Here is a 12,193-nt window from a genome sequence, read left to right on the forward strand (position 1 = left end):
TAATTATTATGTGCTGCTGTTGAGGAAGGATAGTTAGATTCCCCCTGTTCATAATGTTCCTTCATTGTGACATGTCCTGTCCCTTTGGCTTCTCTATAGCAGTTTCAAATGGGTTATTTTTAGTCTTATTATTATTTCTTGCTGCTTGCACTTTCAAGTTTCTCTGTGACTTTAATTAAAGTGTCCTTAGGCTTGTGCATGTAAAAAGCCATGAAGTTCACCCAGTCAAGATCTCTCCTAATTACAATGCAAAGTAGGAGTTCAAGTGAGGAGAACATCAAACAGTTTTCATGCGACATATGAGAGCTTGACACTGTATTTTGACAGGCCTGTTGCAGAATACATGATGCCACTAAAATACATTTTAAAAGTAAAATCCCAGCTTACACATCAGCCACCGAACAAGCTGAGGGTGTAGAAAGCAAGCTGTACAACATACTGTACAGAGCAAAAGACAGTGTTTGGTGTGTTATTGATGTGTTATATAAATAGTGAGAAGATCCAAAATATGATGACTTTTGGTTTTGCTTCTTACATGTGATACCATTTCCAGATGAACCAAATCTGTAGGCCAGTTATTCAAAGCTAGGTCCTGCAATGCAGTTGTTTGATGACAGATTAATCAGTTACCCTTCACCATTAAGCAGAACTTGTCATAACGAGCTAAACAGTGCAGCCTTTCTAGGCAGGAGTATGTTGTGAAGGGGAATTATTAATTACCCTTACAATAATAATAAACAATATGAGAAATGGGTATTAATAAAAGTATTAATAACCCTTTATTTATGAAAATTGCCAAAAACTTGTTAAATAAGATCATTTTATGGTTGAAATATATATTTACAATGGGAATATACAGTCTTAGGGCAAAATATAAACGATTTTATGCAAACTAGGAGGCAATAACTTGGAAAGAGAAGGTCCCTGAGAGCAGATAGTGCTCAATTACAGTGGGGGGAGGCTTGATAAGAGCCTTTTAACTCAAAGGGCAGTGAACTAATTACTCACAGCTGGTTTTACACACATGGGGGATGCTGCTGCAGCTGTGTTAGCTTTGGGGTGCTCTCGTACGGCGCTAGCATGGCAGATTGCCTGCAAGGAGAGCTTCCTGCATGGTCCCAGGCTGATCTGGCTTCAGCTGATAGTGGGCAGTTAACTACACTTCTCGCAATGGGCGCTTGCTTGGTTCCTGGGTAAACTGAGGCACGGCACGATTCTAGTGGCAAGGGGAAGCAGGCTAGGTGGATCCAACTTCTAGGCTCGTGGCTTCTCGAGCTTGCTGTGTATGGCTAGTGGCTTTATCCCAGACTCTGGACCAGGCACTCAAGGCAGGGCAAGGCAGCTCAAGGCAGCTTCTACAAGATAGGTCCAAGTAGGCTTGAAAGCGAGGCAAGCCTTAAGCAAGGCTTAAAGCAAAGTTTGAAGCAAGGCAAAGTCAACTACCAATTCAACCTCTATATACTTATAGCCAGTGATCAACTGATCCAAAGGGGCACTGAAGCTAATGCATAGCTGCCCAATGGAAGGGCATTCTGCCAGGCTATAACCGTAAAAGGCAGAAACAAAGGCCTTGTTTCTGGGGGAGCAGTGGTCAGCTTATGTGCTCTCACCCAGGTAAACAACTCGTTTACCAGACAGGCAGGAGTCCTGTCCCTTTTGTTCTTTTTCCCATGTTGCCCTGTCTTTCTGTGGAAAAGAGGGGAGAGAAAGGTACCTTGTCTAGACATCTTAAAGCCTGTCTGAGTTTGTACTGGGCCATGTCGTGGCCCTGCCACAACAGGGTAGAGAGCAATCACATTTTCTCTGGATGTGACATGGATAGAAAGCGTAATAAAACCTCATTATGCTAGGATTCTATGCACCAAAATACAGACTTTTTGCTCAACTGCCTTTATAATCACTTTAGCCTGTAAGTCCCACACAGCAGGTCCTTAGAAAGCGAGGCTGTGAACACTGAGTATACGTTCAGTTCATCCTCTACAAGCTGATACCAATCATGCAAGCATTCATGTTTTTTTCCACGGATTATGAGAGAAGCCAAAGCTGAGTAGCTTAGATGTCAATGCTGCAAACATCTTCACTTTTACTGAAGGTTCACTTAGTTGTGTGAACTCCACTAATATACCAATCTCTCTGCATTTTCTATGCTCTCTCTTAAAATTTTATCCCTCCAAGTAAGTGTATAGGATGTAAACCATTTGAGGAAGAAGACAAAGTGCGACTGGGAATAAGGAAGAAGGGAGGGCACATATGATTAGTGTATATTATCAGAGTCAAAGCAAACAGGCAGTTTGTACTGAGAGATTTTCTCTTTCTGTGGAGCATTCATTGCTGTTGGTAAAATTGGAATTTTTTGAAAATATATTATTTAGTATTGGTCTTGAGATATTGAAAATAAGATTAAGAATGTGTGAAGAAAATGTCAGTGAAAAGTATGAGAGGTTAATTTCCTGACCTTTAGCTCCAGTCATAACTCAGCATCAGCAGCAGTGCCATGAGCAGCTTGCAGTCAGACTTGACTCTACATGGATGAGTCAAATCCTGTGGGTGTGTGGATGACTGTATGGGATTCCTGAGTGACAAGCACCTTTTATTTCACTGTGCATGATGCCACTCAGCACTCAGTAGTGACCTCTTCAGTTACACAATCAATATACTGAATGAGAAAAGGTGGAGAAAGGACGAATGCAAGAGAAAGACCAGAAAAGCATAGGAGAACAGAGAAGGAAGGGAATAAGGCCTACAATGTGAAAAGGGCACTAGTTTCACAGTAAGTCACATGCTTTTTTCTTCAAGGGTGACACTTCTGGAAGATACCCACAGCATCTCAGGTGCAATTTCTGTGTTCCACTCTCAACACGAATGCAATGTTAACAGCAAAATTATCTCGTGCAGTACAGTTTAAATATTTAAAACAGTCTAACTGCAAAACATCTGAACTGAAAAACAGCTACTTAAATGAGCAAAATTTAGGACTGAACAGCAGAGGTATTCCTCACTGCCTCACACCTCAGGCCAAAAGGAGGCAACAGCTACCAAAGTTTGCTTTCTTTTCATCGCCAACTGACAAAAACAACAATTTTCTTAGAATTAGATGCAAGTACAAAATATGTGTGGAGACAAAATAATGTGCAGACTCTAGGAACACAGTGTCTCTTATCTGTGAACATCTTAGGCATCCATTATTAGAGCTGCATTTACCTAAACATATTTCAGCATGAACTTTCTTGTATGTAGTTATTGTAAAAGCTACAGGGCTTCCCTGGATGTCATAGTGCAATGTACTGTACTTAATGTTGACACTGTTCAGTGAAACAATTCTCACAATCAATTTGACTTCTAATGTGACTTCCCTTGTAAAACTTCGGGTCATTAACCTTAACAACATCAATATACTGTCAGTATCCAATTGCACCAAGTTAGCATCTGAGGTAATAGGAGAAGGGATATATTAAAGTAGTGTTGGTGACTAACAGGGACAGCAGCCCTCTAAGGTGCTATGAGAAATAGCTGAGGCATTCAAGGGAAGAGGAAGCAAAGCCAGGGCAACAGATGTATTTGCTGGTATACATCAGATCATCAGATTAGTTGTCAAACATCTTGACCTCTTTACCACAGACTTGAACCAGGAATGGGGCCAAGTCCATGACATTTGACAAATGAGCAGTGCATTTCACTTTGGGCTGGGAAAAAGACTCCTCCTTCACAAAGTAAACCTCCATGTTCCAGAAGCTGAAGATGGGCATCATGTAAAATTGTGTGATTGTACTAGAAAGGGAAAATTTTCCTGACTATGAAATTATTTAATTTTTTCAGTCTCCATCATGCTCTGCAATATAGCTTGCACTTTAGAGAATTCAGGTTATGCTGAGCTGATATAAATAGGCCTTTGCATGAGTACCATTCAGTTTACTGTCTTGCTGGCAGGCTCCAAGTGATGTCTTCTGATAGATGATGGGTATCACAGCCTATCACATCTACCACTGTGAAAGGAACACTGAGTGCCCACTACCCAGTAGAAAATATTTATAGGTTATAAACCAAAATCCCCAGTTCAGCACCAAAACACAAACACTTTAAAATCAACTTATAAAGCAGAGGAAAGGGACATGAAGAATTAGTGGCAAAGGTGGGGCATACTTTCTTGTTTACTGTCATGTCTTGTTTGCTGCCGTGGGTTATCATTTTGATTTTGCCCTTCTCCTGGATGCCAAAGTAATACAAAGTTTACTTGATCTTCATTTTTGTTTTTTTAATTCTTCTTTTTTTTTTTTTTTTTAATGCTGCAACATGGAATTTGACACTTGGTTTTTTGGGGACGTTTTTTGCCTTGGGCTGTGTCTAAAAGAGAAAATGGAGACAATAGATCCACTTTCAGCAGCATGTAGCCTAAGAACGTTTTATTTAGGAGGATCTGATGAAGAAGGAAGTTTTTATTTCTCTAGGCCATTTCCATGCCATGAATTATGAATATCATGGAAATGCGGCTATTACACATCCGAGAATGTTCTTCTGCATAAGGCCCACAAGTAGAGAGGGAGGATTATACACAGTTTTAAATTATGTTAATAAACTGAGTGAATTTCCAGTATGTGTACAGACTATAATTGCATTTGTATTTTTATGATTTAGATGAAAACATACAGAATATTTTATCTATGGATTATTATGCCAAATGTCATGAATAATATCTAATCTTTGAGAGCACTTTCCTTGAATGTAATATTTTATGAACATTGGGTGGCATTGTCTCTTGAGATTCAACCTCTTTGCCTTACTTACGATCTACAAAAAGACCTGAAATGATAAATAACGTAAAATAGCAGATTCATGTATACCAAACTAATCTGTCATAAACCAATACTACTGTTGAAAGAGGTAGTCACATCTCCTATCATTTTTTCCTACCCAGTCAGTACAGTCCAGCCAACAAAACCCCAACCACTGAACTGACTAGTTTTAATCATCCCTTAAACCTCGTTGGTGTGGTTGTACAATGTCCTATGGAAGGAGGTGCCATAGGGACAGAGGAGGATCTGACATATTCATTGATTGCTGCATTATATCGTATTAGTTTGCAGCTGAACGCAAATCTATGACCAAAGATCCTATCACTGACAGAGAGAGGTTCACCAATAGTGGGCACTATGTTTCCCCCAATCTTATATGGGTTGTGCATGGAGAACAGCTGTAGCTGAGCACTTTGATCTGGTATATTGGCCAACTTGTGAATTTGTTTGTTTGTTTAGCAGAGAAGTGGACTCTCCCAGTACTGAATCTTCAAGGCCAAGAAGAGATGCTCTACTGAAAGAATTACATTGCTCAACACAAATTATTAGACTCTGTGAAGCAGTAACTGAATACAATTTTTACTGCCTGCATTATGCCAGAGGTCAAACTCAATGAGCTAATCCTCTTTTATGGCCTTAAAGTGTATAAAACCAGATAAGATTAATCCAGAGGACACTCTTGTGCCTGCTGATGCCTAGTAAGATATCTACTCAATCTGACTTTTGGTATTTGGGGTCATTTTAATTCATGGGTTCTTATTTCTTTTCTGTTATTGGATTTTTGTCCTTGCAGCTCCCAGTCTTTATGGGCTAGTAGGCAGAAGTAGTGAGTGAGTGAGTAATATGAACAGCATGTTTCTTCGCTCTTCCTGCCAGCCTGGACCACAGCCACAGTCTCCTTAGTTTTAAGGCTTTTTAACTTTTTATGGCCATGAGGAAATTCAGAACATCTCCTAGGCAGAATACAGTTTGAAACTTCTGCATCAGAGGCTGTTACTTTAATAGATGTTTATTTCTGGAAAGAGGGTCAAATATAGGTATCAGGTTCATCTTTCCTTCCTTGGACCAGTAAGGGGGAGGATTTTGGTAGTCCATCATAGTTTAAAGAAGCCTCAATGATCAGGTCTGAGACAACAACAGTGTCCCAGGAAACAGGTTGAGGAGCATTGCCATAGTACTTTCCAGGGTTTTTGTTGGTTTTGTGGGGGGTTTTGTTTGTTTGTTTGGGGTATTTTTGCTTCGACCAGGGAAAAAAAAATCCCATAAAGTATATACTTTTTAATGTTGACTGAAAGTGACATTTTATCGTATACTTGTGTTTCATCACAGTAGCCTACCAATAATAATGCTTCCTGACAGATATAAATTAATTTTTTCTCTTCAGTCCCCATGAGACAAGAACAAGTGCTATTCTTGGTTTTTTGAATGGAAATCAAGGAATAATTGTATTGCCACATAATACACATTAAGGCGGTCACATAGTTGGGAACCAAACAGACGTGAATTTGACTCTTTGTCTGGATCTGTAATCAAAGCACCAACTGTCAGTAAATTGAATTCTTAAATAATACCATATATGTGTAAAACATGTACATCTGAAGATGGATGAAGCAAAATCTATCTGGAAGTTTCTGCAATACTTTATTTTTTAATAAAAATAAATAAATCCTCACCATAAATGTGTGATCTGTTTCTTAAGTACAAAAATAAATGTGGACAGCCCAAGAATACCAATTCACGGAAATAAACAAGAGGAGAGTCTTGAGTCTCAATTACACAAATCTTTTGTCCCAGCTCAAGTGTGTTCTTTTGGCCTGTGAGTGAGATGGTTTTCTTACTAAGTCAGGCACTGGCAGAGTTTTTATCTTCATCACTTTAATGGAGCATGTCCATTATTCGATGAGTTAATTTCAGAAAGGGGGCCAAGTTTGGAAGGATTAACTGCCAGCTAAAGAAACAAAGCTTTCATGATCTCCTGCCTATCTTGCTCGGGGGGGAAATTGATGCAGCTTTCTATGTGTGTGCTGGTTTCCAAGTGCCTTCATGAGACATGGCGTGACAAAGGCTGCCAAGTGTTTAGCACAATAAATGGAACCACATTTTAAACACAATAAAAACCTAATGAAACCAGCCTCTTTTAAAGCCACCCACCTTTAGCACAACACATTAGACGCTTTGTAATAGAAAAGCTAAAGGAAACAATAAAAGACAGAGAGGGTGGTGGTGGGGAGTTATACAGAAAAGAAAAAAAACACAACTCTATAGGCACACAAACACAGGAACTTCAGTGAAAACAAAAAGACAAGCAGATTTAAAGCTATTTCTTAAAAGACAGCACTGATAGAAGATGAGGTGCAGTCAAGGGAACCAGTCTTCATGGTGGAACTAAAGATCTTGGGGAAGGAGCAGGCAACAGCTAAAAGTGAACTTTACCCCTAGAAGAAATGTGGAGAGTTTGATTGGTGATTGCCACATTGGGAATGGAAGCTAAAATTAAATGCTTGTGAGGTATTCTTTTTCTGCAGCAAGAGAAGCCACAAAAAGCTTCTCCCCCTGGATTCATTGGTCCAGCAAAGAAGATGGTTGAGGACCAGGGAGAAAGAGTTATCTTCCATGACTGTGAGGACTCTTGGGAGATGTTTTCAGGCTGCACAAATGTCTTCGCTCTCAAAAGAATCTGGTGTATGGACAGGGCAAAAGATAAGAAAAATGACTGAAGAAGTAGGAGGGGAATATGTCCTTGAAAGGAGCTTTTCCAAGAGCATTTGAGATCTCTGAGTGGCACATCCTTGAATTTAGCACAGCTGCACTGGCTAATGTTGAACCATACCCCGGGGGAGCAGAAATCTTGATGCTTATATTTTTGAACCAAAACGAGGAACAGGAATTTCATGAAAAAGCTGTCATGTAGATAAATCAAAGTTTTAGTACATGTTTTTGTCCAGGTAGATTTCCAATTCAAAATGCTACAAATGCTAAAACTGAAGACTGGTAATTATATTATTGAAAGGTTGGTTTGGGGTTTTGTTTGTTTGTTTGTGGTTATCAGTGGTCGTTTTTGGTTTGGTTTGGTTATTTTTGTTACTGGTTCAGAGAGCAATGAACACATTTCAGCTATTTAAAGCAAGTGGTTTTCATCTTTTGTCTGTATTTAAAAGAAGATATGATTGATACTCAATTTCAGCTAAAGAGGAAGGCAACTGGGAGTGGTACATTTCTCTTTATGTTCTACCAGTTAAAAGTTTCTCAGGGGAACTTATGAACAATTTTGTATTTTAAAATGGTACCAGTGCACTTCTAACATACCATGTGTGATCCAAATTGAGAAGCCTTAAATGTCTCCTCCCTTTTCTTTTCCAAATGTCAAAACAAGTTCCAAAAGGTGTGAAGCATCTAAAAAAGCTTTGACGCTTATGTGGCTTCCAAAAGGATATATTTCTCTACAATATAACATAGGGTGGCATAGTGTAGAAATGGCTTCATACAGTCATAATAGAAATGGAAAATATTTTAGAGCTGGCTTCCCTGTACTTCACTCATAGAGGGTACAAGGAGGGAAATCAGGCTAATATGTATAGTCTAGCACTGTCTTCTCACTCAACAATTTATTTTTAATATTGACTTTGGAGTTCAGAGTGTAGTAGAAAGTTTATCTCAAGTTTTTTAGTTTTTTTCTTGTACCATATGCAAAAGGCATTAGCTAAATAACGTGTAAGCTTGTCTAATCCCTAAACAGAAGACAGGATGATAATACTATCTGCCTTTTGGTTTTTTGTCTTTTTTTTTCTTTCTTTTGTGGGGTCTTTTTTGTTTTGTGTGGCCTGGGGAAATATTGAGTATTTGGTTTTCCACCAAAGAGCTTGCAGTACATCAGAAGTTCCTAGACTAACACAGAGCTTCAGTCACATTCCTTTTGGTTTAGTGACAATGACTTTTTTATTGTTGTTGAGGTAACTTTAGCTTTCTTCTTTTCAGAAGAACGAATTTCTTGGAAAGGACTGGATTGAATATAAATCAGGGTCCTGAAGTGGCCTGTAAATTTTCCAGAAATCTAGTCTGACACTTCTTGGTCCTCGGGTGTCTTCTCTAAGGAGAAAACTAACAGTAAAGATGCCTGCAGTTTGTAAACAATGGCGAGAGGAACATCTTGACACAAGGCTGTAATGTGGTCTTTTTTCTCATAGTTATTTACTTGCTGAAGAATGAAATTTTTTTTCCTCTGGCCCCTTCTACGACAGAAGAATCCCACTCCACAAGCTGTAATACCATTCAGCACTTCCCATTTCTACAGAGATCCTCTTTCATAAAGGGCACAAAGAGAAGCCCATGGGGCTTCTGCCTGGCACACTCATCTGTAAGTGGGACCTGCAGAGAGAAAGCCTCACATAAGACAGTTTTGCAGTTCCACTACCATTTCAGTGGAGCATCATCACCTGGACACTAAGGGTGTCCAAACCACAAAGAAGATATGATTATTTCCATCCTGTAGTTAGCATAAGGCATCCATAAATGATCTAATCATAGAGAAGGACTCAGAACAGTAATGGTTTCACAGAATGACAGAATCACAAAATGTTAAGGGCTGGAAGGGACCTCAAAAGATCATCTAGTCCAACCCCCTCCTGCCATAGCAGGATCACCTATACCAGATCACACAGGAATACATCCAGGAGGGTTTTGAATACCTCCAGAAAGGAAGACTCCACAAGCCCCCTGGACAGCCTGTTCCAGTGTTCGTCACCCTCAAAGAGGAATTTTTTTTTTCTCATATTTGCATGGAATTTCCTATGTCTCAACTTCCACCCATTGTCCCTTGTTTCATTTAACATACAAAGAAACCTAAGGGTGGAGACTTCCCCTCAGTGTTGGATGCAGTGGTGTGTGTGGCTTTATTGTTTTCCAGGGGATGCCAGCACTGACTGCACCATATCGTTCTGCCTCCTGAAGACAGACGAGAGCAATCACCAGCTGGAAGAAGTATGGATGCAAAGACACAACCTGTATATGATGAACCATGAAGTGTGCTTGGTTTCAAAGAATAAGGATTTCTCAGTTGCTGAACCAGCTATTCCTTCAGCTTTCAGCAACTATCTTTAACTAACTTTAACAGACAAGGGAGTTTGCTTACAAATATTTGAACATAAGGCTTTTCATTTGTTAAGAAATGAGTCAAACATGTCTAGCTAGAGCCAACTGTCATGCAAGCTTCTCCCCATACTTTTGCCAGGCTGTTGCTATCTGCAGTACTTGTATGCTACCATATAGTATGTTGACTGTAACAGCTTCGTATAGCAAGGCTGAAGATATGAACTGGCCTTGAATGTCTTTAATCTTGAGGTACATAGATATGGTGCCAAATATAGGAGATGTAAATTAAGTGTCACCCTAAAGAAGACATATTGCACTGATAAGTAGATAGTGTTCCTGATGGCTCTTGAATATCCCCATGATGTTTTTGTAACAAATATGTATGTTCACTAGGTGAGTTTGGTTAGTGGAACAAAACATGCACATGTTCTGAGGTTAACGAAATTGCATTGCTTGTATCATTTTGAAAACTTTTTATGGATTTGTTCATTCAAAGAACCTCACAGATAACTGTGTGGTGTGACCAGCAAAAGGCAAATCCACCTGCCCCAAACCTGGACATCCTTTAATGGATCTTATTTTTAGTAATTTGTTGTCTTCCTTTTCTTTCTGAGACTGTAAATTCAGGTTCCAATTTATGCTTAAAAACATCATAGATTTTCCTTCACTTTTAAGGTGAAAAAGATTGGTAGAAACAGAAATTTTCTCACTAAAAATCTCCCTAGCTAGTGACATGGCATAAACAGAATGATGAGGGAACACAATTCTTTGCATGCTACAAAAGGAGATTTTGTAGTCAGCATGTGATTATATTATTTTATTCTCAACGGTCAGTTAATATTTTCTGCCTTTTCTAACCAAAGTAAAGCAATAGTCCTTTCAATAGTCAACCCCAAAATCTCCCTGAAGGCCCTTAGGAGAAGCTGGGACATTTGAACTCTTTGTGAGAACATTGATGGTGACTAGTAGCAGACGTGGTACAACTCAGAGTCAGAAGAGGTCTGCCAACATCTGACCTCCAGACTGCTCTATCTGACTGTCCTGGGTTATTATCAGGAATATGTTTGCACCATCTGATGACTGCGAGGTGGCTCTGAAGTCAAATAAAAATGCTCAGGAAGTATTTGGCTTTCTGTATTAATTTCTCACTGGGCAGCTGTCACGCCACAAAAGGCCACCACCAAGTGCTGACCTGTAACCAGTCTGCCTTTAGACAAGAGGCCTGAGGAAAATGAATGTGGAGACCAAGAGATCTTTCCCCATATGAGGGTTCATTTCAGGGTTGGAGACACTTTGGCTGGGGACTGGTCAAGCCAGGCAGGCTTGTGGGACTGAGTTTGATTTTTGGCTCTGATCAGTCCCTTTGTGTTCTCTGGGTAAATATAGGACTTCAAGGTCTAGAATTGCCAGCATCATTCAACACAGAAAAAATCCCCTTTTTTAATTTTTTTTTGACTGCCACTTTCCAATAAACCTCTGAAACCTGCTGAAACTTCTATAGCATCTTCCTGCTTGATTCTGAAAATCATATACTGTTCAGATAGAGTGGGCCAAATCTCTCACTGGTGTAAACCAAAGGCAATATTCTACTTTGCATTGCATTTACACTAACCTCTATGAACGTGCCACAACAGGAAACTTAGTTCTTCAGCCTCAGGAGCTTTTAAAGAATACACATTAACAATGATAATATAAGACAACAGCAACATGAAAGTGCACGTAGACTAGTAGATCTCAAATCCTCTCTTACCCCAAACAAAGCACAGAGGGAAATATTTTGTTGGAATCAGAGAGCAGATGATAAATATGTGGGCTACATGATCTAATGTGAGAAAATGTTTATTTTCTTTGCCTGGGGTAAAGAAAATAAAGTTAATCTAGCTAAGTAAAAGCTCAGCTGTTTTCCTCTACACGCAGTTGCCCCCATCCGATTGTACTCTGTCAAGACTGGCTAACATTGGGGAAACTATCATTTTCTGGTACAGCTTCACAGCAGGATTGCAGGTTGAAGATATCATTTTATTTTCTTCTCCTTCAAAGTCTCTTCTGGTGTACCAGCTCGGTGATGCTCTTTTTGTGTATGTGGGATTTCATCTCTACACTCTGTGCTCTACTTTGGATATCTCTAATAAGATCGTTTAGATTTGGATTTCAGTTGCCAGTAGTGACCCCACCCCCACTCCCCCCAAGTATAAAGGTGTGAAATAAAAATAGGATTAATTAATCTCTTTTAGTTATTTATCTATCGATTTATTCATTTATTTTTAGGGAAGAAGGATTAGTGATAAAAGGAAACAAAAAGGAAATAACTTTAT

This window comes from Indicator indicator, chromosome Z (assembly GCF_027791375.1).
Source record: "Indicator indicator isolate 239-I01 chromosome Z, UM_Iind_1.1, whole genome shotgun sequence".
In the NCBI taxonomy this organism is placed as follows: Eukaryota; Metazoa; Chordata; class Aves; order Piciformes; family Indicatoridae; genus Indicator; species Indicator indicator.